We start from the raw sequence: 23,563 nt of genomic DNA, 5'->3' as shown, positions 1-23,563 counted from the left end.
AGGGCTCATTAAGAGATCACAAGACATTAAAGTGGATGGCTCAATTTTCTCATCCGTGGAGCTTGTGTTGGGAATCCTTATTAAGCTGCTGTGACCGGACACAGGAACACTTTTATGGGTATGAAGGACAAGAAGGGTCCTGAAGATCTAGAGCCCTGCTGGGCCAGCGCAAGAGCACTAAGTATTGATTACTGTCAGAAACAAATCTGTATGGGAAGTATTGAAAGTTTACTCTGTGGGAGTTTATTGTGCTAGTAATTTATAGCTATTTTCTCATTAAATATTTGCAACGACACTATGAGTATCAACTCCACTTTTAAATGAGAAACTTCAATTTAACAAAGGAAACCATTCTAAAAATTAAGACATGCTACGAATAAGATTTTTGAAACACTTATCACTATCCCGAATATACAAGGAATTGATAATCATTTAGAGGAAAATAAACAGCCCAGTAGAAAAGTGGGCATTTTAGATTCCTCCAGGAAAACCTGTTTGTTGAACAAATCTGAATGTATTAAAGCTGCCAGAGAGAATGTTACCTTTATAAAGTCTTAGTGGTACTGCAAAAGTACAAGGCTAGGAAAGGATATTTGTGGGGCTTTGAAGTCTGCACTTAATGGTTTTAGGTGGGTCTTTCATAGCATGAAAATGGTTGGACTTGGGCAATTTTTGATACCTACTAATTTAACTGCAGGGCATATAGGGCAAGAGTCTGGAAGACATGTCCTTTTGAGTAAACTCTTGTCCTAATGAGACAGTTCTTTTTCTAGGTAAGCAAACTCTTTGCTCAGATAACTTGATATGCCAGAAGTTCCTGAAGACACCCCCGCCACTCCAACCCTCCAATGGTGTATTCATTCTCCAGCCTCAGCTGGAAGAAAGATCATTATCCTCTGGGGACATGATTAATCCAGATCCATGCCATTGATTGAGGTGTTGTGATTGTGTGTCAAGTTTCTGGTGGTGACCACTTCTACTTTTATAAATAGTAGGCATTTCTGGGTTTTTTTTGTTTGTTTGTTTTTTGTTTGTTTGGTTTTTTTTTTTTGGATGGTCATTGTTGGGTCAATTGAGAGGGTAGGGGCTGAGCATTTGAAACAGTGGAGATTTGAGCAACACAGGAAAAAACACTAAGAGAAAGCTGTGATTCGTTTGCAGTTCACCTGTAAACCATTAGTCAAGGCTGCTCAAATTAAACCAGATTTCATCTCCACTCTGAAAATCTGAAGCATACATAGAATTGCATATAGGAGTATTCGCTCGATTACTTCATTGCTTTCTTCTCCCACTATCCCCTGCCAACTGCTCTGTTTCACAATAACATAGGATGTTCCCCACTTGTTAGTTTTCTTGTAAGTTATGAAATGAAGAGACTTGAGAAGAAAGCAGCTCAGAAATCAGTCTCTTTGGTTAAGGATTTGCATCTCAAATTGAGAACCAATTTTTCTTCTTTTTAAATTGTTACCCAGAGAGCTAATTTGCTAAGAGGGCAAACAGTTGAGCCAAAATGGACCACGGATCATGTCAGGGACTGATACAAAGGCAAGCATCAGTTTGCTGAAGTAACAAACTCCTGTGCAGGCTGCAGGGAGAGACCAATAGGCTATTAGTTTAAACCACTGTGTTCAGAATTCTTATAGCTGGCAGTATTTTTTTTTAAATTTAAATTCAGTTAGCCAACATAGAGTGCATCATTAGTTTTTGATGTAGTATTCAATGATTCATCAGTTGCATATAACACCCAGTGCTCATCACATCACGTGCCCTCCTTAATGCCCATCACCCAGTTACCCCATCCCCCCACCTATCTCCCCTTCTGCAACCCTCAGTTTGTTTCCCAGAGTCAAGAGTCTCTCATGGTTTGTCTCCCTCCCTGATTTCTTTGCATTCAGTTTTCCATCCCTTCTGCTGTGATCCTCTAGTGCTTTTCCTTATATTCCACATATGAGTGAAACCATATGATAGTTGTCCTTCTCTGATTGACTTATTTCACGTAACATAATCCCCTCCAGTTCCATCCATGTCAATGCAAATGGTAGGTGTTCATCCTTCCTGATAACTGAGTAATATTCTATTGTGTATATGAGCCACATCTTCTTTATCCATTCATCTGTTGAAGGACATTTCGGCTCCTTTTACAGTTTGGCTATTGTGGACATTGCTGCTATGAACATTGGGGTGCAGGTGCCCCTTCTTTTCACTACATCTGTATCTTTAGGGTACATATATTCCTATGGTAAACCAACATCATGTGTCATACTTGACAGTGAAATAGGCAATACATTTTTATTCTAAGATAATCCAAGGATATCTACTATCATGTCTATAACTAATACAAATAAATAATATTTATTGAATATTGTAGGCCATGAACTGTACTAATGGCATCACATACTTAATCGTTTAACCTTCTCTTTGGCCATTTGAGGAAGAGACTATTAATAATCCCCAGTTTGAAGATGGAGAAAGTGAGTCAGAAAGAGGTTAAGGTAATTTACTCAAGCTGGTTATTAGTGAGCCAGGATTTGTACTCAGGTAATCTGGTTCCAGATTTTTTTTCCCTTCCAAGCTCTTTTTTTTTTTGGTTCCCCCTGCACTCAGGCCTTCCCTGAGCTGTGCCTTGGCGGCACAGTGATGCCTGGGTCCTGAGATGTTCTGAGGGTCTGCAGTGTCCTTTCACATCAGGTTCTCCATGCACTCCCAGGTGCCCAGGGTCTCATATGACCACAGCATGGCACATGGGCCACAGAGCAGTCACTTGGCATGAAGCACACGATCCAAGCGAGCCCTTCCCCCGTGTAGGGTAGGTCATAGTGAGTGACTGCTTTTCCCACTCAGTCGCCTTGGCCCTGGGGGTCAATGATGGGATCCAGAAGCCGGGCAGTGCTTTGTCCTTGTCCTTGCTTGCAGGTCAGGTATCATCTGGGCTGTTCCCTGAGGCAGCCTTGGACATGAAGGGGTTAAGGAGTGAGCCCGCAAGGGCCACCTTCTTCTCCATGAAGCCCCACACCTGCTCCTGTGCCCCTGCAGCAATTTCTGCCCCTCATGCCTGGCACTCCGCTGCTTCTCCTAAGCCTCCATCTACTGGGAATCTCAAACTTCTGATGCAAAATATGCTTTAGGATCGTCTCTTGCTCATACAGAAAACAGTGTGGGGGTGATGATGGGGTCATGGCAGAACTGCAGAAAGAGGCAGAAGCATCTAAGCCCTTGACAGCATCCTGGTTTGGTCAAATATTCTGGATCCTGTAGACTGAGGAGTGGTGTCCTCCTGCTTCTCAAGTATAGACAGTCCCTGAGGTGCATTTCTTGCTGTCCTTCATTCCTTCCTGGCTTCTTCAGCTGGGCCTGTACACCAGAAAGGAACCAGAGAATTTTGTCTCATGTTAATTTAGTCAGAGCTCTTTTGGTTGGTGTTTTCTTGCTTTTCTTCCTGAACCTATTACTGTTAACCTGTTTTTCACATTGAAAGTTGGTATTTTGTGTATGAGAAATTGTTTTTGCTTTTTATCCTGTTTGTTTGACAATCTTTCACTTGCAGTGTTTAGACAATTTACATTTAATGTCATTATTAGTATGGTTGGATTTAAATCTCCCATCTTGCTAGTTGTTTTCTCTTTGTCCTATCTGTTCTTGGATCCTTTTCCTCTCTTTTTCTGCCTTCTTTTGGGTTAATTGAATACTTTTTTAAGTACCATTGCTCATAAAAGCTCACTATGCATTCAGATGGACAAACTTTTGTCCTTATACAAGAATTGTTTTTCCAAATGCACAAATGATTTGCCTGGATAAAGTGAATTGCAAGAATTTCCTGAAGATAATAGGGAAGCTATTTATGAGGTCGCAGTCCTTCTGTAGGAGGCTCTTCTGGAGCAAACATTATGCTGACTTAGGTCATCTCAACTCTCAGCCCATAGAGCTAAGTTTAATTTCTCCAGGGTAGGAGAATAGATAAAGTCTGGCATTGCTACACACTCGAATAACAGCGGTGAAAATTTATGTAGCAATAAGAATTAACATGAAAATGTTGAATCTCAAAAACAGTGAAAAGGGCAAGTTGTTAATGAATACATACAGTATGAAATAATTCATGTAAATTGAAGAACACCTATAAGTAGTAAAAGTACAAATAAAAAGAGGAATGATAAGTACAAAACTCAGTTCTTGCCCCTTCTCCCACAAAATAAAATAAGAGAAAGATGTGATTGATCAAGGAGTTGTCACAACGAGACTTCAGTAGTTCTGCCCACTTATTAAGGCAAGTGGACTGTTGATGGTTTTTCACTTTATACTTATTTAAACTCTATATTATACATATTCACATATTTTTTAAAAATATGAAGAAGGTAAAATGTTAAACTTGAGTAGTATTCAAATCATAATCTATCACCCTCTATCCCTTTTAGTCAAGTATCAGCTGGCATTCAGTAACCTCTAAATTGGGACATTCTCAAATTGCCTCCACACTCCAACCTTCGGTTTTATCTCTGCAAGATAAGGAGAAAGTCTTTATATGGCCTGTAAGGCTCCTTAAGAATTATATGAATTTATAACTATATTTGAACCTGTCAAATGCAGACTTCTTGGTTTCAGTTGATTATGTTCTAATTACTTATTTGTGATCCTAAGACTTCAATTAGGTAGAATCTTAAATAGGTTTGATAGAATTTTCGGGTTGATGGTAGGAATAAAGGTCAAGAAACACCTCTTTATTTTAGTGAGTGGGTGGAAATATGAACACGCTAACCTTTTTCTTCTTATAAAAAGTTTTTCCTGGATCTGAAGATTTTTCACGTGTGTAATTTTTGATGTTCTTCATGGAAGATTTGCCTTAGTAAGGATTACAGCTTTCAGGATACTGGAAACTGGATTAACTCTCCTCTCTCCTTCAGTGTAGGAATTAATTAGTCTTTGATTTCTCTCTGTGTAGTTAACATTCATAGCTGACACAGGAACGAATTTTGCAAATATCTTTTTGGCAAACTGGGTTTTCCTGTGATTTTCTACCAGCATTTCACATCATGGAGTTACTGTTACACCCATTAATCAAGGGCAGCCAGTGTGTTATGTGAAATCATGTAGACACAGCCGTAGGGACCTGGAAATAATTGCTAATGAACTTCAGTTGCTCTGCCGGAGCACACAGTCTCTGACATCCTGCCTCACCCTCCTTTTCCTTCTCATTCCTCTTTAACCTAAAACCCCAACCAGACACTCTTAAGTCTTCTCTCATTTTTCTTGCCCTCAGAATGCTCAGACTACAGCCACCAGGTCCAGATTGCTCATTTCCTAACATTTGTACATGCTGGGTAAGGAAACTTAGAGGCAAAGCTATCACATCTGACTATAGCATTTAAGTCCCCAAAGACGCAAGGGCTCCTGAAACCCTCTTCAGATGCTAATATTCACACAAAGTGCCTCTGGGCCCAGCTGGCCTTCACCTGCAGCCCTGACAGGCAGGAGCCTCCAGAATGAGGTCCTGGTTTCCATAAAAATAGGAAGGGCACACATGGTAAATGGCAGAGATCTAGTACAAGCTATAAAATTATTTAAAATTGGCTTCCAGTCAGTTAAAACTAATTGCTGTGAACACAAAGCCCAGCCAGGAGCCCCCTTTCTGTTTTCCTTTTTTGTAATTAGCTTGCGACAGTGTAGCTCGAATCTGCTGCTAATGTCCATACCTAAAATTAAATGATGCCACTAAATTTAAGATGTAGCCATTGTTAATATTCAAATATGCTTTAAGCACAGGAGAAACGTGTTACGTGGTAGTATGAAATATATTAATGGCTCATTTTATAATTGTTCTTGGATTTCCTTGATTTTATGGGGAGCACTTTGCTTAAATGTAGCTTGTTGTTACTGGTAGTCTTATGGTGGGTTTTCTGTTGCTGCTAGGTATAGTTCACAGACCATTCCTTCTATGTGCTATAAAACAGATTTGTAAATGAAAAGTTACTTAATTCACCAACGTCTTCCAGGATATAGTAGGCTAACTACATACAAGGCAAGAGGACTTCTTCTTTCATGCCCTTTTGTATAATTAGTTTAGAGAATCCCTGTGTGATTCTTTTCCTGTCCACCCCTTTTCTTTTCATGTGGTGTACTTCACAGGCTATCACCGAGTAAAGCAGAGTGCTCCCCATAGCAGGTCTCAGAATTCTGTTCCTGCTTCTCCCAAGTTTGTAACTAATTCATGAGACCCTTTGTTTAAAGGAAATCTTAATTTAAAGCAGTAATTCCCTTCTTTAAGTTTAAAGACCATCTTTGACATTTAAAAAACTTATTCAAGATTTCAGACACCTCTGAGAATGGTTGAACATGTCTTAGCAAGACATTTATTAGGTTTACTGTGTGTAGTACATATATGTATGCATTCCGGCATTCTTCTCAAAATCTTTCTGACCTTTTCAGGAGCCCTCTTCTCTCTGTTAAGGAACTAGGAAAACTCAGGGAGTCAGAAGGCTAGAGTCCTGTATATATTCAGTCATATGTGCTGTTCTTGACATTTCATTTAACCTCCCCATGCTTGTTTCTTTGCTGTAAATTAAGGGTGGCTTATACCTGCCATATTTATTTATCTCAGTGTGAGGCAGGAGGGAAGGGAGATTCAGGAGACAAGTTGACTAAAGTAAAGCCATTTTGGTTTTCGGCTGACCCTTAACCTAAAAGTCAGCAGGTCATGAAAAGAATAACAAGATGTGACTTACGGAAGACCACAAGACCCCTCTCCAGCAGACAAGACATTCTTAAAATTGCTCCTTGTGAGTAATTTCACAACCCTAAGACAATGGAAAAAATAACCACCCAATGTAAATGATAAACTCAAATGGTAGGCCCCTCCCTATTTGGTTAGCTAATTTAAAAAACTTACAAAACCCTTCATTAGAGGCAAAGAAGAGACTGTTACTTTGTGAAGTAGCTCTTTTCTTGCATCTATACTGAGTAAATCTGTGTCACTTTCTCTGAATGGCTTGCTCTTAAATTCTTTCTTGAGCAAAGCCAAGAACCTTCTTGGTGAGTGGCGTGACGCCCTCCGTCTTGGGGCCTTGTCCATATTGCGTCAGTAGGTTATAGTAAAAGTTTTATCCAGTAAGAATGGCCAAAAATTTGCTTTGAAAAGTATAAGGCCACTACAGGTATCTCCTGCTTTTCTGAAGATTGTGTTACTTACAGCATTTTGCTTTTACAAAAAGACCTCCATTAGTATCTGTTTTCACTAATTGTAAGAAATTCAAAGAGGATGCAGCAAGCCTTGTTGAGGCACCCTGAGCAGAGAGAGTGGCACTCCCAAGCTCCTTCCCTAGGAACTGCACTGAGCATCAAGCCACCCTAGCTTTGAGCTGTGTCTGTGACCATCTTTACTTTATCTTGATTTATTTTGCATCTTTTAGTAAGATGTGTCCTGAGGTATTAGAAAAGCCTAAAAGAGGTTATTTTTGAATCTGGGAATACTAAAAAAATTTTCCATATATATTAAGGGTAAATTGCTTTAATTTATGCCGTTTTGGCTTAGGAAGCTTTCACAGGAATTTTCTAAATTTAGATAGTGGAGGACACCTGTTTTCAGGGTACTATTATTTACATAAGGCTACACATTATGTACTTTAGATTTTTAAGAATTAGGTACTATATATATAAGGTAATATATATATAAGATGTATATAGGATAAGATTATATATATATATATATATATATAGTCTCAAAGCTTTCCTTACCTGGTTTTTTATGAGTACATATATATATTCATAAAATATTAAAAAAATATATATATATATAAATATATATATATTTTTCTTCTAAATTTCATTAGACCTCAGAAGAAAGAATTCAGACAAAAGAAAGCACCTTTTTTCTTTTTTCAATTTGCCCATAGTCAAAAACATAAATTTGAGCACATACTTCCTGCTAGGCATAGTGCTGTGTTCTCAGGATTCAGAAACAGTTACTTTTAAATCAGCAGACTAGATAATTCCTACACTAAATATTTCCCCTTTGCTTTCTCTCTCTTTCCTTCTCCTCCCTTTTTGTCCCCATTTCTCCCAGTTTTTCCCCTCAGGGAACAGCTTAACATTTATGAAATTATAAGTATTAAATTTGGCTACTTATTGTTTGTAGGTTTTATAAGTTCCAGGAATAATAATGCTCTCATTAATGTATTTACGCTTCAACTGTTTATTCTTTGGGGGTTTGTATCATCATCATCCACTAGAAGGAGGAAATCGTTACTTTGCATGTTAAAATGAAATTGTTCCCTTCTTAACATTGGTTTTACTAAGTAAATAAATAGAGAAATAAATGGAAAAGATCCATATCTTCCAGTAGATTCAGCTTATATGACTCTCTCTTAAATATCACCTAAAAATAATTTTGGCATTAATATCTACCTTAAACCAAAAATTTTACCTATACATATTTATGCTGCTTGCTTTAGCTATTAAGTATTAATCCAGTGTACCACTATTAGTGAGACCTCACTGTATGAAAAAAATGAGGGATCCTGTAAAGCAGTGGGTAGATTTTCTTGTCGGCTGGTTGGAAATTGAATGATATTTTACCATTGAAATTCCAAAGTTGCTTTATTTCATTTAAAATTGATCTCAAATTTGCTTCTTATGCCTCCAAGTACTAATAGCTCTTCAAAGGGCAGACTACAAAAGGAGGCTTTCTGCTTCTCTCTAATAATAAATTTGCCAGTGGTTTGGGGAAGAAATGGAATAATACTAGAGAGGTAAGTAGGTAGTGACTTAGCACTGGCACTAAAGACTAAATTATACTATAAACAAGTGTTTATGGATATGGAAAATATGGATACTGTTATTTGATTAGAGAGAGCAATTGGGCTATATCAGGATGCTTTGTGGCATACTTGTGCAAAGGATAAAACAACTTCATCAAATGAATGGTTAAATTATAAACACCACTTCTACTTCTAGGAGGCTAGACTCGATGTTCTTTTCCCTCTCCTCATGTGGAATACAACTAAAGCCCATGGACATTATTGTGGTGTAAGTCCTGAAATGAAGATAGCAATATTATCTGCCTTAACATTTGAAAACAGGAGGGGCTGAAAAGATTAACAGTGAGTTCCCCTGCTCTCACCAGATATAGTCTCCACCCAGCAGGAAAGGCTCCCCACCCGACTCATTCCCTATGAGCCAGACCAGCTGCTCTCCACCTGGCCCTCAACCTAATGGATTTCGCTTCCCTGCCGGCCTGCAAAATTATTGAGACAAGCCAATCACATCCTCCCATGGGAGCCAGGGATCACCTATATCTGACTACTGCAAAGCCTGCCTCTCACAGGCTCAACTGATTCACTCTGTTCTCAAATGCATCTCCTTTGTGATCCTGTGTGGCTGTTGGCATCTAGGGATTTTAGGAGTCAAGGAATGCATGGTGGTGAGTTCCCTGGGTTTTCTTTCTGTCTGCTATATCTCAGACTTGGAACTGAAGAAGATAGCAACTTGGAAATACAATTGTTGGATGGTGGGGGGAAAAAAAAACAACAACCAAAGCCTATTCTCTATAGTCAAAGCAGCAGGAAAAGGAACAGACTAGAAAAAGAAAAATTAGACAGTAACCACAGTAGTACAGCCAAACATCACAGAAAATCTGTGGCTCCCACCCCCACACACAGCAGAAAATCTAAGTAGGAAACCTAGACTTCCATTTTTACCAGGCTGTAATGAGGCATACCAGTTTACTTGCCAAATCGGAGAAGGCTGATTAGGGAGCTGGGTCTAGTATTTGAGTGATAACCCCTCCTCCCCACCTTCTTGTAGTATTAGTGGAAACCATGTGGTGACCTTGACCTTCCACCCCTTTTCACACAGCAGTAACTAAGTTAACCTCCCCCTTCCAACAAGGGTGGTATCAAGAGACTCCTGATGGGGACCCAGAACTCCAGTCCCCACCCAACAGTACCAGGTGCTTCTCCTGCCCTTATCCTGGTTATTAATGGACACCAAGTGGGGAACCTGGACTTCTGCCCACATTTGACAATAATATGGAAACACTCTTCCTTCCCTTCTGAAGTGATCTCAGTAAAGTAGCTAAAACAGAAGATTTAAATAAGAACCAGTCTCAAAACATAATAGCCCTGAAATCCAGGTTTCAATGAAAAATCATTGTAAAAAGGAATTGGGAAAATTTCAACCAAAGAAAAATAAGTTAATAGATGTCAACACTAATGTCAACACATGATTATAGCAATTGATACAGAAGAAGCATTTCATGGCATTCAGCATCCATTCATGATTATAAACTCTCATTAAACTAGGAATAGAAAGGAACTTCCTCCCCCTGATAGAGAACATCTACAAAAATCCCTAAAGTTAGTATTATAGCTAAGAGTGAAAAACTGAATGTTTTCTCCCTGAAATCAGACAAAAAGCAAGGTCATCTGCTCTCATTACTCATACAAATTAGTACTGAAAATTCCAGCCATTACAATAAGGAAAAACAATACAAAGTATAAAAATATTAAGGATAAATAGTACTGTACTTAATGACAGATGACCTATTCTGTGTAGAAAATACTGCAAAAAGAACAGAAGCAACTTCTTAAACCAGTAAGTGAGTTCAGTAAGGTTACAGGATACAAGATAAACATATTAAAATTAACTTCTATATAATAGCAATGAACATGTGGATACTAAAATTAAAAATGTAAATCCATTTACAATTGTTAAAAGTTTAGGTAAATCAAACAAAACATACATACATTTATACTCAAAAGTACAAATTGCTAATGAAAGAAATCAAAGAAGAGCTAAATAAATGGCAAGACATACAACATCCATAGATTAGAAAACTCAACAAAGACTGCAGTTCTTCCCAAATTGATACATAAGTTTAAAACAATTCCCTTGAAAATCCCACAAGATTTTGGGGGGGATATAGAGACAAAATATTCTAAAATTCTAAAACCCTCAACATCATACCTTATAAAAAATGAACTCAAAATGTATCATTAAATTAAATATAAAATGTAAAACTATGAAAGTTTTTTTAAATAGAAAATCTTTAGGATCTAAGGTGAAGCAGTGTGTCTTGTGACTTGTCACCAAAGATACCACCCATAGGGAAAAAAAATTGTTGTATTGGACTTCATCAAATGAACAACTTGCTCTGTGAAACATTCTGTTAAAAGAATGAAGAGAAGATACAGGTTGTAAGAAAGTGTTTGCAAACCATTATCCAACAAAGGATGGATATCTAGAATAGAGAAATCTTAAACCTCATGGTAACCCAGTAATTCAAATAGAAAATAAGCAATAGACTTGAAGTGACATTTCCCAAAGAATGTGTGTACATGACAAATAAACACAAGAAAATATATTTAAGATGATTATCCATGAGGGAAATGCAAATTAAAACCATAAGTAGATATTACTACCCATCTATCAAAATGAATCTAATAAAAAGGAGTGATAACACCAAATGCTAATGAGGACTTATACCTTACTGGGCGGGGGGGGGGGGCATGTAAAATGGTGTAGCCACGTTGGAGAACAATTTGACAGTTTCTTAAACCGAACGTGATTACCAAATGACCTGGCAATTGCACTCCTGGATATTTATTCCAGAGAAATGAAGAACTTACAAAGAACCCTGATAAATTCATACATAGCTTTTTTATTATAGCTGGAAACTGGAAAAAACCCAGTTGTCCTTCAGTGGATAAATAAAATGTGGTATACCCATACCACGAAATACTATTCAGTAACGAAAAGGAACACACTATTGATATACACAACTTGGATGAATCTCTAGAGAATCATGCTTGATCAAAAACTCCCAGAAGATTACACAAGGTATGATTCCATTTATGTAACTTTCTGGAAATGATGAAACTATTGAAGTAGAAGACAGATCAGTGATTGCTGGAGATGAAAAATGGGGTAGAGGAGAGTCTATGTAAAAAGCAATGAGGGAAGTGGATGCGGCTATAAGAAGGCAAGATGAATATTTCTTGTGATGGGAATGTTTTCTATCTTAATTGCATTAATGTCACTATCCTGGCTGTGATTCTGTACTATAGATTTGGAAGATGTTATTGAGAGCATCTAGATAAAAGGGACATGGAATCTCTTTATACTATTTTTTTCCCAACTGCATAGAAATAGACAATTATCTCCAAATTGGACATTTAAAATAATTATGCATATCTGGCTGTATCCTTCTAGTTTGACCTGTAATTTTTATATACGCTACTATATGATTCCACAAAGGAGACCTTTAAAACTGCAGAATGGTCTTCACTGTGTCCTATTAGTCATCAGGTATAGAATTTCTTGATGATTCCAGTTTGTAGTTGTCTTGGGTAAATTTTTAAAATGCATGTCTTTTCTGGTTCCTTAAGGTCAATGCTGTCTTTCTCACAAATGGTATGCTCTTGATGCATATGACAGTCCTTTCATGGGACACCCCATATTAGAGAAAAGCCAGCAAAGTTCTCACAGGCTGGGCAGCCTTTCACCTTAGTGCCACTGGAATGAGTCTCAGTGGGAAGTAATGAGGTTCATTTGAAACTATCATTTAACAGTAATAATACAAAGAAAGCTCAGAGGAAGGGAACTTAACAGCCCATTCATCATATTAGTAAACCGCATTCACATTTAAAAGGGACCTCCTGTTTTTGCCCATTAAGTGCCCACAAGAGGTTCTGGTAGCTTTTGATTTATTACCTCACATTTTCAGCCTTCCCTTTCTTTAAATATGTAGCAAGTTCAAATTCCAAATCAATATGCATAGTACTGAATTTAAGACAAGTGGCAAAAATCAAAGACAAAAATAGTCATGAGGCACAATCTTATCTTCTACTGGATGACAGTCTTACTAAAAGGCTAGTGATAACAAGGTTTAAGGTTTCCTCTTTTCTGTCTCTTCCACAGTTTAGCACCAAGAGTTTCAGCGTCAGTCCCACAGATAAGACCAAAAACATTGGGCACAGTAAGCCCCTATGATGCCATTTCATGCCTCTTGGTTTTGTTGATACTGCTTCCTTGCCCTAAATTACAATTATCCTTTCTTACCTGGGTAATTTGAAGTTATCCTTATTTCAGTTAAATTATCTCCCATTGATCATTCATCTCTTCCTCTGGGAAGTCTGTCTTAACTGCTTGAGGATGGGGAAGATGTCTTCTTTATCTCTTCGTACTCCAACTTTCATATTTTAGAGCATTTTACCACCCTGCGTGGAAATTATCTTCACTGGGCTACACACTTTGAAAAGAGGAGCTATGGTTTATCCATTTGTAGCCCCAGTACTTTACATAGTTGATGTTGGTAGAATTAAGGCAATGCAAAACATTTATATGGTCTACTTACCAGAAAAGTGGAAATAGATCTCACAAGTAAACGAGTTTATTGGATTTTTAGTGCTGTGAATTCACTGGGTAGCAACAGATGTAGTTTACTGGATGTTTTCCATGTCGGAGCCTCTTTCTAAATGAGGAGAGTGGCTACAAGATTGTAAGTGCCATGAAGACAGGAAGTCTGTTGCTTCTGCTTACAGAATTGGCCCTCAAACGATGTCTTTGCTCCCCACTTTGACAAAAATTAGTTCAAGTAGATCAGTGAGTCAAAGAATATGCATATTGATTTTTCTTGATACACACAAATTAAGTATCCTATAGAAAGATTTTAAGAATTTTTACATCCGCCAGTTTCATTTCTCATATAAATGTTGGTGTTGTTGTTTTTAAAAAAATTATGGGTGAGAATCATAATATTTTCATTCATACTTAAGTAATAATATGACTTAGAGGTTAGTATGTATCTTAAGCTCAGACACACCTGGATTTGAAACCAAACACCATGATTTTATGCTGTGTGACCTCAGGAAGTTTATTTAATATTTCTAACCCTCATCTCAAAAGAAGGATTAATAAGTAGTATCATCTTGTAGCAAGTTGGGGAAACATTCAGATAATATATTAATTGCAAGCTCAATGCCTGACGCAATTGCTCAATAAGTATGAGATTTTAGTTTTAGAGGTATTAGTCTTACGTTGCCAGTGAGATTGAACATTTGACTATGTTTGCTAAGAAAAAAAAAAGTGTGTTTGTTTTTGAGTATTATCTTTTCATTATCTTTATTCATTCATCTATTGGAGGTAAATTTCTCTTTATTAAAACTGAGTTATAAAAGTTTACCATACATAAAAATAGCAAATTTTTGTGACACATATTTTGAGTATTTTTACCTAATTTGTCCTATTGATTGTTATTGATAGTTTATTTTACTTTTATACCCAGAAAGGTGATAGTTTTGCTTTGCAAACATTTTGAGTTCTCTGCACTTTCCTGCCTCCTTTGAACTTAAGCAGAGTCCTATAACTTGCTTTGACCAATAACATGTGGCCAGTAGTGATCATGGGAACAATAGTGATTATGTCATTTTTGGGCAAATGCTTCAATAGCCAGTGCACAGTTTGGTCTTCCGTGTTGATACTGATAGCATGTGTAGAGACTGTGTCAGCCTGTATTCTCAAGGGACTAAAATGAATGGCACCCTCCCTCCCTACGAATCATGTAAACAAAATAAACTTTTGCTATGTTGAGCTACCGAGATTGGGGACTGATTATTACTACAGAATAATTCAGCCTATCCTTACCAATGCAAGGATATTTTTGTTTGGTGATTTTCTCCCCAGTTTTGTTGAGATATAATTGACATACTCATTGTGTAAGTTTAAGGCATACAGCATAATGGTTTGACTGAATATATTGTAAAATCATTGCCATAATAAATTTAGTTAGCATCCATCATCTCATATAGATACAATGAAAAGAGAAAAAGAAAAAAATGTCTTTGCAGTGAGAATTCTTAAGGTTTATTCTCTAAAAAAACTTGATATCGTACAACAGTGTTAACTATAGTCACCATGCTATATGTTAAATCCCCCATACTTAATTATCTTGTAACTAGAAGTTTGTAGCTTTCTACCACCTTTCTCCAGTTCCTCCTTCCACCACCTTCCCCCTCTGGTAATCACTAATATGATCTCTTTTTCTATGACTTTTGTTTTCATTTTTTGTTTCTCTTTTAGATTCCACATGTACATGAGATCATACAGTATTTGCTTTCTTTCACCTGCTTTACTTAGCATAATGCCCTCAAGGTCCATTCATGTTATTGCAAATGGCAGGATTTCCTCATTTTATATGGCTGAATAATATTCTTGTGTGTGTGTGTGTGTGTGTGTGTGTGTGTAGTTGACACTTGAACAACACAGATTTGAACTATGCAGATCCACTGATATGTGGATTTTCTATAGTAATGTACTGTAAATGTATTTTCTCTTATGATTTTCTTAATATTTTCTTTAGCTTTATTGTAAGAATACAGTATAGAATACATAAAACATACAAAATATGTTAATTGTGTTCTTGGTAAGGTTTCTTATCAACAGTAGGCTATTAGTAGTTTGGGGGGAGTAAAGTTATACACAGATTTTCAACTATGTGGAGGGTTGGCACCGCTAATCTCTCTGTTGTTCAAGAGTCCATTGTTCATACGATAGCTTCTTTATCCATTCATCCATCATTGGACATTTAATTAAGTGGTTCATATATCTTAGATACTGTAAATAACACTGCTTTGAACATGGGGGTGCAGGTATCTTCTAAAATTAGTATTTTTATTTTCTTTGGATGTATTTGTAGAAGTGGAATTGCTGGATCATATGATAATTCTATTTTTAACTTTTTGAGGCTCGTCCATAATATTTTCCTTGGTGGTTATACTAATTTACAACTCTACCAATAGTATACACAAAGATTCCTTTTTCTACTTCCGTAGAAAGATGCCATTAGAATTTTGAAAGGGATTGAATTTGGATCTGTAGATGGCTTTTGGTAGTATTGATATTTTAAGAATACTCTTCTAACTCATGAACACAAGATACCTTTCTATTTATTTGTGTCATTGTCATTTTTTCTTTTTCTTTCTTTTTTTTTTTTTTTTTTTTTTTTTTTTATCAGTGCCTTGTACTGTTTCGGAGTAGAGCTCTTTCATCTCCTTAAGTTTAATCCTAAGTTTTTAAAAATTCCCAAGTTTTTTGTTTTGATGCGATTATGAGATCATTTGGTATAAAGAAACATTACTCATCTTTGTATGTTAATTTTGTAATCTACAATTTTATAACTTTAATGAATTTGATTAGATCTCAAGATTTTGGTGGAATCTTTAGGATTTTCTGTATCAAATCATGTCATCCACAAATAGAATTTTATTTCCTCCTTTTTGATTCTGATTCCTTTTATTTCTTCTCTGATTGTTCTGACAAGGACTTCCAGTATTGTGTTGAATAGGAGTAATGAGAAGGTCAACCATGTCTTATTCCTGATTTTAGAGAAAAAGCTTTCAATCTTTCAATGTTGAGTATGATGTTAGCTTGGGCTTATCATATTTGGCCAATATGTTGAGGTACATTCCTTCTATACCTCATTTGTTAGGAATTTTCATCGTGAACAGATGATGAATTTGTGAAATGCCTTTTCCGGGTCTACTGAGATAATCATACAATTTTTCTCTCATTCTAGAAGTGTAATGTATTTCATTAATTGATTTACATATTTTGAGAGATTCTTGCATTCCGGGTATAAATCCCACTTGATCATGGTGAACAATCCTTTGAATGTGCTGCTGAATTTTATTGAGTGTTTTTAATGTATATTCATCAGGGATATTGGTCTTGAGTTTCTGGTAGTGTCTTTTTCTGGTTTTGGTATTGGGTGATACTGGCTTCATAAAAGGATTTTAGGTATGTTCCCTCCTATTTGATTTTTTGGAAAAGTTTGAGAAGGATTGATGTTAATTTAAGTGTTTGGTAAAATTCACCAGTGAATCCATCTGGTCTGGGCTTTTCTTTGTTGGGGGATTTTTGATTACTAGTTTAATCTTCTTGCTAGTAACTGATCTATACAGATTCTCTCTTTCATCCAGTCTTGGTAGTTGTACATTTCTAAGAATTTTTCCATTTCATTTAAGTTGTCCAGTTTTAGGATTCCTTATATTGCTGTGGTATTAGTTGTAACGTCTCTTTTTTAGTTATAATTTTGTTGATTTAGCTTCTCTTTCTTTTTTTCTTGTTTTCTCTAGCTAATGGTTTGTCAATTTTCTCTATCTTTGTAAAGAACTAAGTTTTAGTTTGGTAAATTTTTTCCTGTTTTCTATTTCATTTGTTTCTGCTCTAATCTTTAGCTATTTACTTTTTTCTGTTAAACTTTGGGTTTAGTTTGTTCTTTTTCTAGTTCCTTATAGCATAAAGGTAAGTTGTTTATGTAGGATCTATCTTTCTTCTCAATGTAGGCATTTATTGTTATGAACTTCCCTCTCAGAGCTGATTTTGCTGCATCCCATACATTTTGGTATGTTGCACTTCCATTTTTGTTTCTCTCAAGAGACTTTCTAATTTCCCATGTAAATGATTCTTTGATCCATTGGTTGTGACAGGAGAATGTTGTTTAATTTCCATGTATTTATGAATGTTGCAGTTTTCCTCTTGTTACTGTTTGTTTCATACCATTGTGGTTAAGAAGATACTTGGTATGATTTCAGGTTTCTTGAATTTGCTAAGATTTATTTTGTGGGATGATATATGGTCTATCCTAGAAAATGTTCAGTGTGCACTTGAGAAAAATTTTCTCTGCTGTTGTTGGATAGAATGTTCTATATATATCTGTTAGGTTCATTTGGTCTATAGTGCTGTTCAAATCCCGTTTCCTTATTGATTCTCTGTCTGGATGACCTGTCATTGTTGAGTGGCAGGTTTAAAGTCCCCAACGATTATTGTATTGCTGTTTATTTCTCCTTTTAGCCTTAGTTTTTGTTTTATGTATTTAGCTGTTCCAATGTTGGGTGCATAAATATTTATAATTGTTATATCTTTTTGGTGTATTGACCCCTTTATTGTTATATAATGACCTTCTTTGTCTCTTTTTACTATTTTTAAAGTCTATTTTGCCTGATATAAGTATAGTATCTGTGTGTGTGTGTGTATGTGTGTGTGTGTGAAGGGTTACTCTTTGCTTGAAATATCTCTTTCCATCCTGTCATTTTGATGTTTTCTTTAAGGCTAAAGCGAGTCTTTTTTGTAGGTAGCATATCTTTGGATCATGTTTTCTTTTTAAATCTGTTCAGACTTTTGTGTCTTTTGATTGGAGAATTTAATCCATTTACATTTAAAGCAATTTTGGTAATTAAGGACTTAGTATTTCCATTTTGTTTGTTTTCTGTTTGTTTTGTAGAACCATTATTCCCTTTTTCTTATCCCACTGTGTTTGTGTGTGTGTGTTTTGATGTGGTATCAGTGTGTTTTAATTTGTTTATCATGCTCTTTTGTGTAATTACTTTTGTGTAATTTCTTTGTGTGTGTGTGTGTATGTGTGGTTACCATGAAGTTTACATAAAGTGTTTCAAAAATTAAGACAACTTACTTGAAACTAATAACCTGACTTCTATACAGTTCCTAATCTTTACACTTTTGCCTCTCCTCCCCCTCACATCTTGAGTGATTGATATTACAATTTACCTATTTTTTAATATTGTGTAAAAAAGATTGTTGTAGTTATGGTTATTTTTACTACCTTTGTTTTTTAACTTTTAAATTAGTTGTAATTGAATTATGCACCACCATTATCATATTACAGGTTCCAACTTTGACTATGTATTTACCATTATTAGGGAGTTTCCCATTACCTTCTAATGTTTTTTATGATGTTAATTAGTGTCCTTTTATTTTCATTCATAGGGCTCCCTTTAGCATTTTTTTGTAAGATCTAATAGTAATAAATTCTGTCAGCTTTTGTTTTTTATGGGGTTTTTAATCTACATTTCTGACAGACAGCTTCACCTGGTATAATATTCTTGCTAGGCAGTTTTTTTTTTCTCTCTTCTTTCAGTATTTGAGTATGTCATCTCTTCTGGGCTAAAAAGTTTGTGTTGAGAAATCTGCCAATTATCTTAAGGGAGTTCTCTTATATTTAGATTTTCTCTTTTCTCTTGCTGTTTTTAAAATTCTTTTTGTTTTTGAATTTGACAATTTAATTGAAATGTGTTTTGGGGTAGCTCTATTTGTGTTTAACCTCCTTAGGATCCTTTGGGTTTCCTGGACCTGGATGTCTATTTCTTTTGCCTGGTTTGAGAAGTTTTCAGCCATCATTGCTTTAAGTATACTTTCTGTCCCTTTCCCTTCTCTTTTGTAATACCCATAATGTGAATATTATTTCTTTTCCTGTGTCCCATAATTCTTATAGGTTTTCTTCATTCTTTTTCACTTTTTCTTTTTGCTCCTCCAGATAATTTCAATTGTCTTGTCTTCTAGGTCACTGATTCTTTCTTCTGCATCAGAGTCTGCTTTTGAATCTCTCTATTGAATTCTTCAGTTAAGTTTTATTTTTCATCTCTAGGATTTTTGGTTCTTCTTTTTTTAAATGGTTTCTGGTTTGTTGAACTTCTTGTTTATGTATTTTCCTAATTTTGTTTAGTCACCTATCCATGTGTTCTTGTAGTTCATGAACTTATGTAAGAGCATTATTCTGATTTCTTTGACAATTGATAGATCAATTTTTAAAGAATCAGTTATTAGAGCTTTATTTCTTTGTGGTGTTATATTTACTTTTTGTTTTGTTTTGTTTTTTGTTTTTGTTTTTTCTGGTTCTCAGTTCCTCATGTTGGTATATGCACATTCAAGAAAGTGTTTTTTTTCTTCCAGACTCTGCAGGTTCATTTTAGCAGAAACACTTTGTTACCAATCAGCTCAGATTCCATTTCTAGATTTGTATGCTGGTAACATCCTTGGGTAGGTGGGTCCCAATATTGGAGTTTGTTTTGGGGCAATGCAATTGCTTGAGTTATGAGGTTGGGGGTAGTGTGCCACTGGCTGAGACCAGCTGGATAGGACTACTAGCTTGGTTCCCTGTGCAAGTGAGGCTGTAGGATGGATGTCAAAGTTGTTTGGATTCTGTAGTCAGGCTTACTAGACAGTTGGGATTGGGTACTATACTCAGCAGTAGATGTGTCTTGAATTAGCTTCCCGTCTTGAGGTGGTGGCAGAAGGGGACCCAGGGTCTACATGACTCATTGTTTGTGAGCTCAAATCAGGCAAGTATGTGCACTGACTATCCTTGTGAGGTGAGGCCTTTGGTTTTTCTCCACAGATAGGGAAAACCATGGGCTGTGCTCTCTGTTCAAGTGCCACTGTAAACAGGGCTATTTGATGGGCTCCACAGCTTCCCACAAGCTCTGGTTAGGTTTTCTGGTTAGGTGGGCTAAAGGCTGTATTCAGCAATAAGTGGGGCTACAAATTAGTTTCACTGCCCAAGCACAGTAGGAGAGGCAGCTTCAAGGCTCTTAGTGCTCTTTGACTCAAGCTGACCTGTGCTCTAACTTTCCTGACTAAATAGGGCCACTGGCTTTAATCATGGGGCAGTCAGCTTTGCCTTCCCTGCCTTTAGGCTAAGGAGATGCTGGGTTACGCAGATTTCAGGTGTTCTCGCTAGTTATTTCTGTAAGGTGGAGCTTAGGCTATGACTCCACTTCAGGCAACTCCCAAATTTTCCTGAATTGGCTTTCTGGTCAGGAGGGGTTGGGAGCTACCATCTGCAGTGGTAGGTTTTGCCTGGGCATGGGCAGACCAGGCTCCAGGGCTGGCAGAACTCCTCGTTTGGTGACCCAAATTAGGCAGACCTGCATCCCCTGAATTCTTAGGTCTGATTGTGCTACCAACCTGACTCAACAGATGAGCAAATTGTTGGTTGGGACTATGAGGTCTCTGCAGAAGGGAATTTGGTTCACCAAGACCCTAGTGTTGGTCCTTGGAAGCCCTTCCCCCTTTTTCTATCTCAGACTCTCAGTGGTTGAGTCCCACAGATTCTCCTATGATCCCCATAGGGAAAAACCGGAGTTGGGGCTCCCATGAAGCAACATATAACGCTGGGAGGCTGGATGTCACCTGAGTCCACTGGAGGAACTGTAGGCTCAAGGGAAACCTCTTGCTGTGGTGTTGCTTCAGCATAGCAGAGGGGCAGTGCAGTCAGTGTGAAGCCATTCCTTTTACCCATTAATGTAGTCCCTATTGGTCTCTGTGGTGCAGGGGGTGGCTTACCTCCACTCCCAGCTCTAGCATTTTCTCAGGGGAGTTCTATCCATGAATAATTATTATTTGATCTTGTGAATGGGAGCAAAGTGAGGAAAGACCCATGTCACCATCTTGGTGTTGTCACTCCTGTGGTTATTATTATTTTTAAATGTCACATTTAGACATCTTTTCCTTAGAAGTACCTGCCTTTGACGTTCTGTTATAAAAGTCCAGAAAGACCATTCTGTTGGGGTGTCCAAACATTGACTGAATGGCTTTTTGTGGTAATAAGTTACCTGTACATGAATAGTTTAAAGCAGAAGCTATGGCTGTGTGTCAGGAATGCTATATAGTTATTATATATTATATGAGTAAGCAGCATAATTGACCTTTAAGTTTCCTTCCAGCTGTTTGGATATTAAGTATAATGCATAGTTACTACTCTCAAAGAACTTGCAATGTACCTCAGTATATAAAGACAAGGTGGAATCTGGGCAAAAGATTCCTCCATCTTTTTCCAAATAATCAATGATAAATATGCAGAAAAAATAAGCCCTAATTTGTAGAATGTGGATTTCCAACTGTACGTTAAAGTTCTGCGCTTATCAGTATCTCATCAGTGACTCAATTTGTCTGAAACAGTGCAAAATAAAAAGTAATACCTTTTTATATAACTTGAGCAGATTTCTTACTGAGAACATATTTTGGTGGTGGTGGTGTTTGAGTTGTTATATAGCTGAACTAATAAGAAAGCTATAAGGGTTGTAGAGCCCTACTGGATCCACATAAGAGGATGATTTCAAAGCACCATTAGATAAAGAGAACAGTATTTCTCACCTGCTCTGACCATGACAGCCCTTGAAGAAGCTGACACGGGGGGCTGGCAGCATCTGAGCTGCTAAAGGGTCTCACAGCAGCAGGTTTCTTTATTTCTCATGCCACCAAATGACTCCTTGAGAACAGGCTCTCCCATTCAAATGGGCTCCCAGAAGACATTTTCCACCTCTAATTGCTATCCCCCTCCTTTTATTCCTCATGGTTTTTGAGTTTTGGGGGAAGACTGAAAAAGTTTAAGGCTAACCAAAGATAATTCGAAGAATTGTATGAAAATTTTCTTCCAAACTGTGTATTTAGGTTCTTTGTAGAGAAGCACCAAAAGATGAGCTGTTAAGAAAACTGTAACATTAAAATTTGATTAGGGAGATTTCTGCTTTTGTCCATCTCATCTATACTTTTTAAAATGACTTTTTCCTTTCATCATTGTAACTTTCATGTTCCCGTTCATCTCAGCTTTTTCACCTTTGGCATCCAAGTGTAGGTGTCTGTTTCACAGAGAAGACATGTTGGAGAAAGCAGGAGGGAAGTGAAATTGAGTCCTTTGCCACCATTAATGTTACAAATATCTGAACTTGAGGCGTTTATAAAATTATCCTCTAACTTCTACCTTTTAACAGTGATGTTGGGTGGCTAATTTTGTGTACCAGTTTCAAAATCCTAGGAGGAAACATTCTGAAATACCTAACATTTTCTTCAAAATCTACCTTGACCTCCATTCTACATGCATTTTTAGAAATATAGGCATACACAAATTTGTATAATTCTTCCTGCCTTTCTCCTCCTCCATTTTCATTAACTTCTCACTGAGCCTAGCATCCCATCCCCCTGTCTGGACTCTTTTTATCTTCTTGAGAAATTAAACATCCTGTGTTGTGTTATGTTGTGAGGTATAATTCCTCACTGGTGAAGAGATCTGATGATGTAACTGCTTTGTAAACACCCTGTAAGTTCATCCTAACTTCTGGAGGTAGGTGATGCCACCATTTCTGAACAAAGTAAATCAGGTTGGTTATTGACTGGCATTTTCTGTTACTGGTTTAGAATTTAGCTTTCTAGGGTGTGTGTCTTAACTACATATATCTTCACTATAGTTTAGTAGTGTTTTATGTGGAAGAAAAATGACATATGTGAGTTTAGATAGCCTCCTTCTCACAGAAGTCCTCTAGATTCCTTTTTAACTACAGTGGTAAATGGTTTTAACTTTAAGACAATGTGCTTATTTTCCTATTTATTGTAGGAAATATGCTTACTTGTCATATGTGTGTTATAGGAAATCAAATTGGAGTTTGCATTAAAAATGATGGTAACTTCCCTTCTTATTCAACAAATATAAAAACAGATTCTCTTGAACTAAGGAAATAGCACCTTTCCCCCGCTTTCTTTAAATACAGTGAGTTACTCAAAATGTTGATTTTAACATTAGAACTTTAAAGCTCTGTGAAGAATGTTGGCTTCACCCTCAATGTAATGATTTTTAAACTACTCTCCAATACTAATTGATTACAGTTTGCACTTCTTTGGAAGAAGAAAAGGGAGAAGAATATCTGATGGTTCTTGTAAGTTTGCATTCTGATTCAAAAGAGTAAAAAAAAAAATAAGAAATACGTATATAATTGGTAATAAATTGGAT

This window comes from Ursus maritimus, unplaced genomic scaffold, assembly GCF_017311325.1.
Source record: "Ursus maritimus isolate PB19 unplaced genomic scaffold, ASM1731132v1 scaffold_18, whole genome shotgun sequence".
In the NCBI taxonomy this organism is placed as follows: Eukaryota; Metazoa; Chordata; class Mammalia; order Carnivora; family Ursidae; genus Ursus; species Ursus maritimus.
This window is presented reverse-complemented; position numbering follows the sequence as displayed.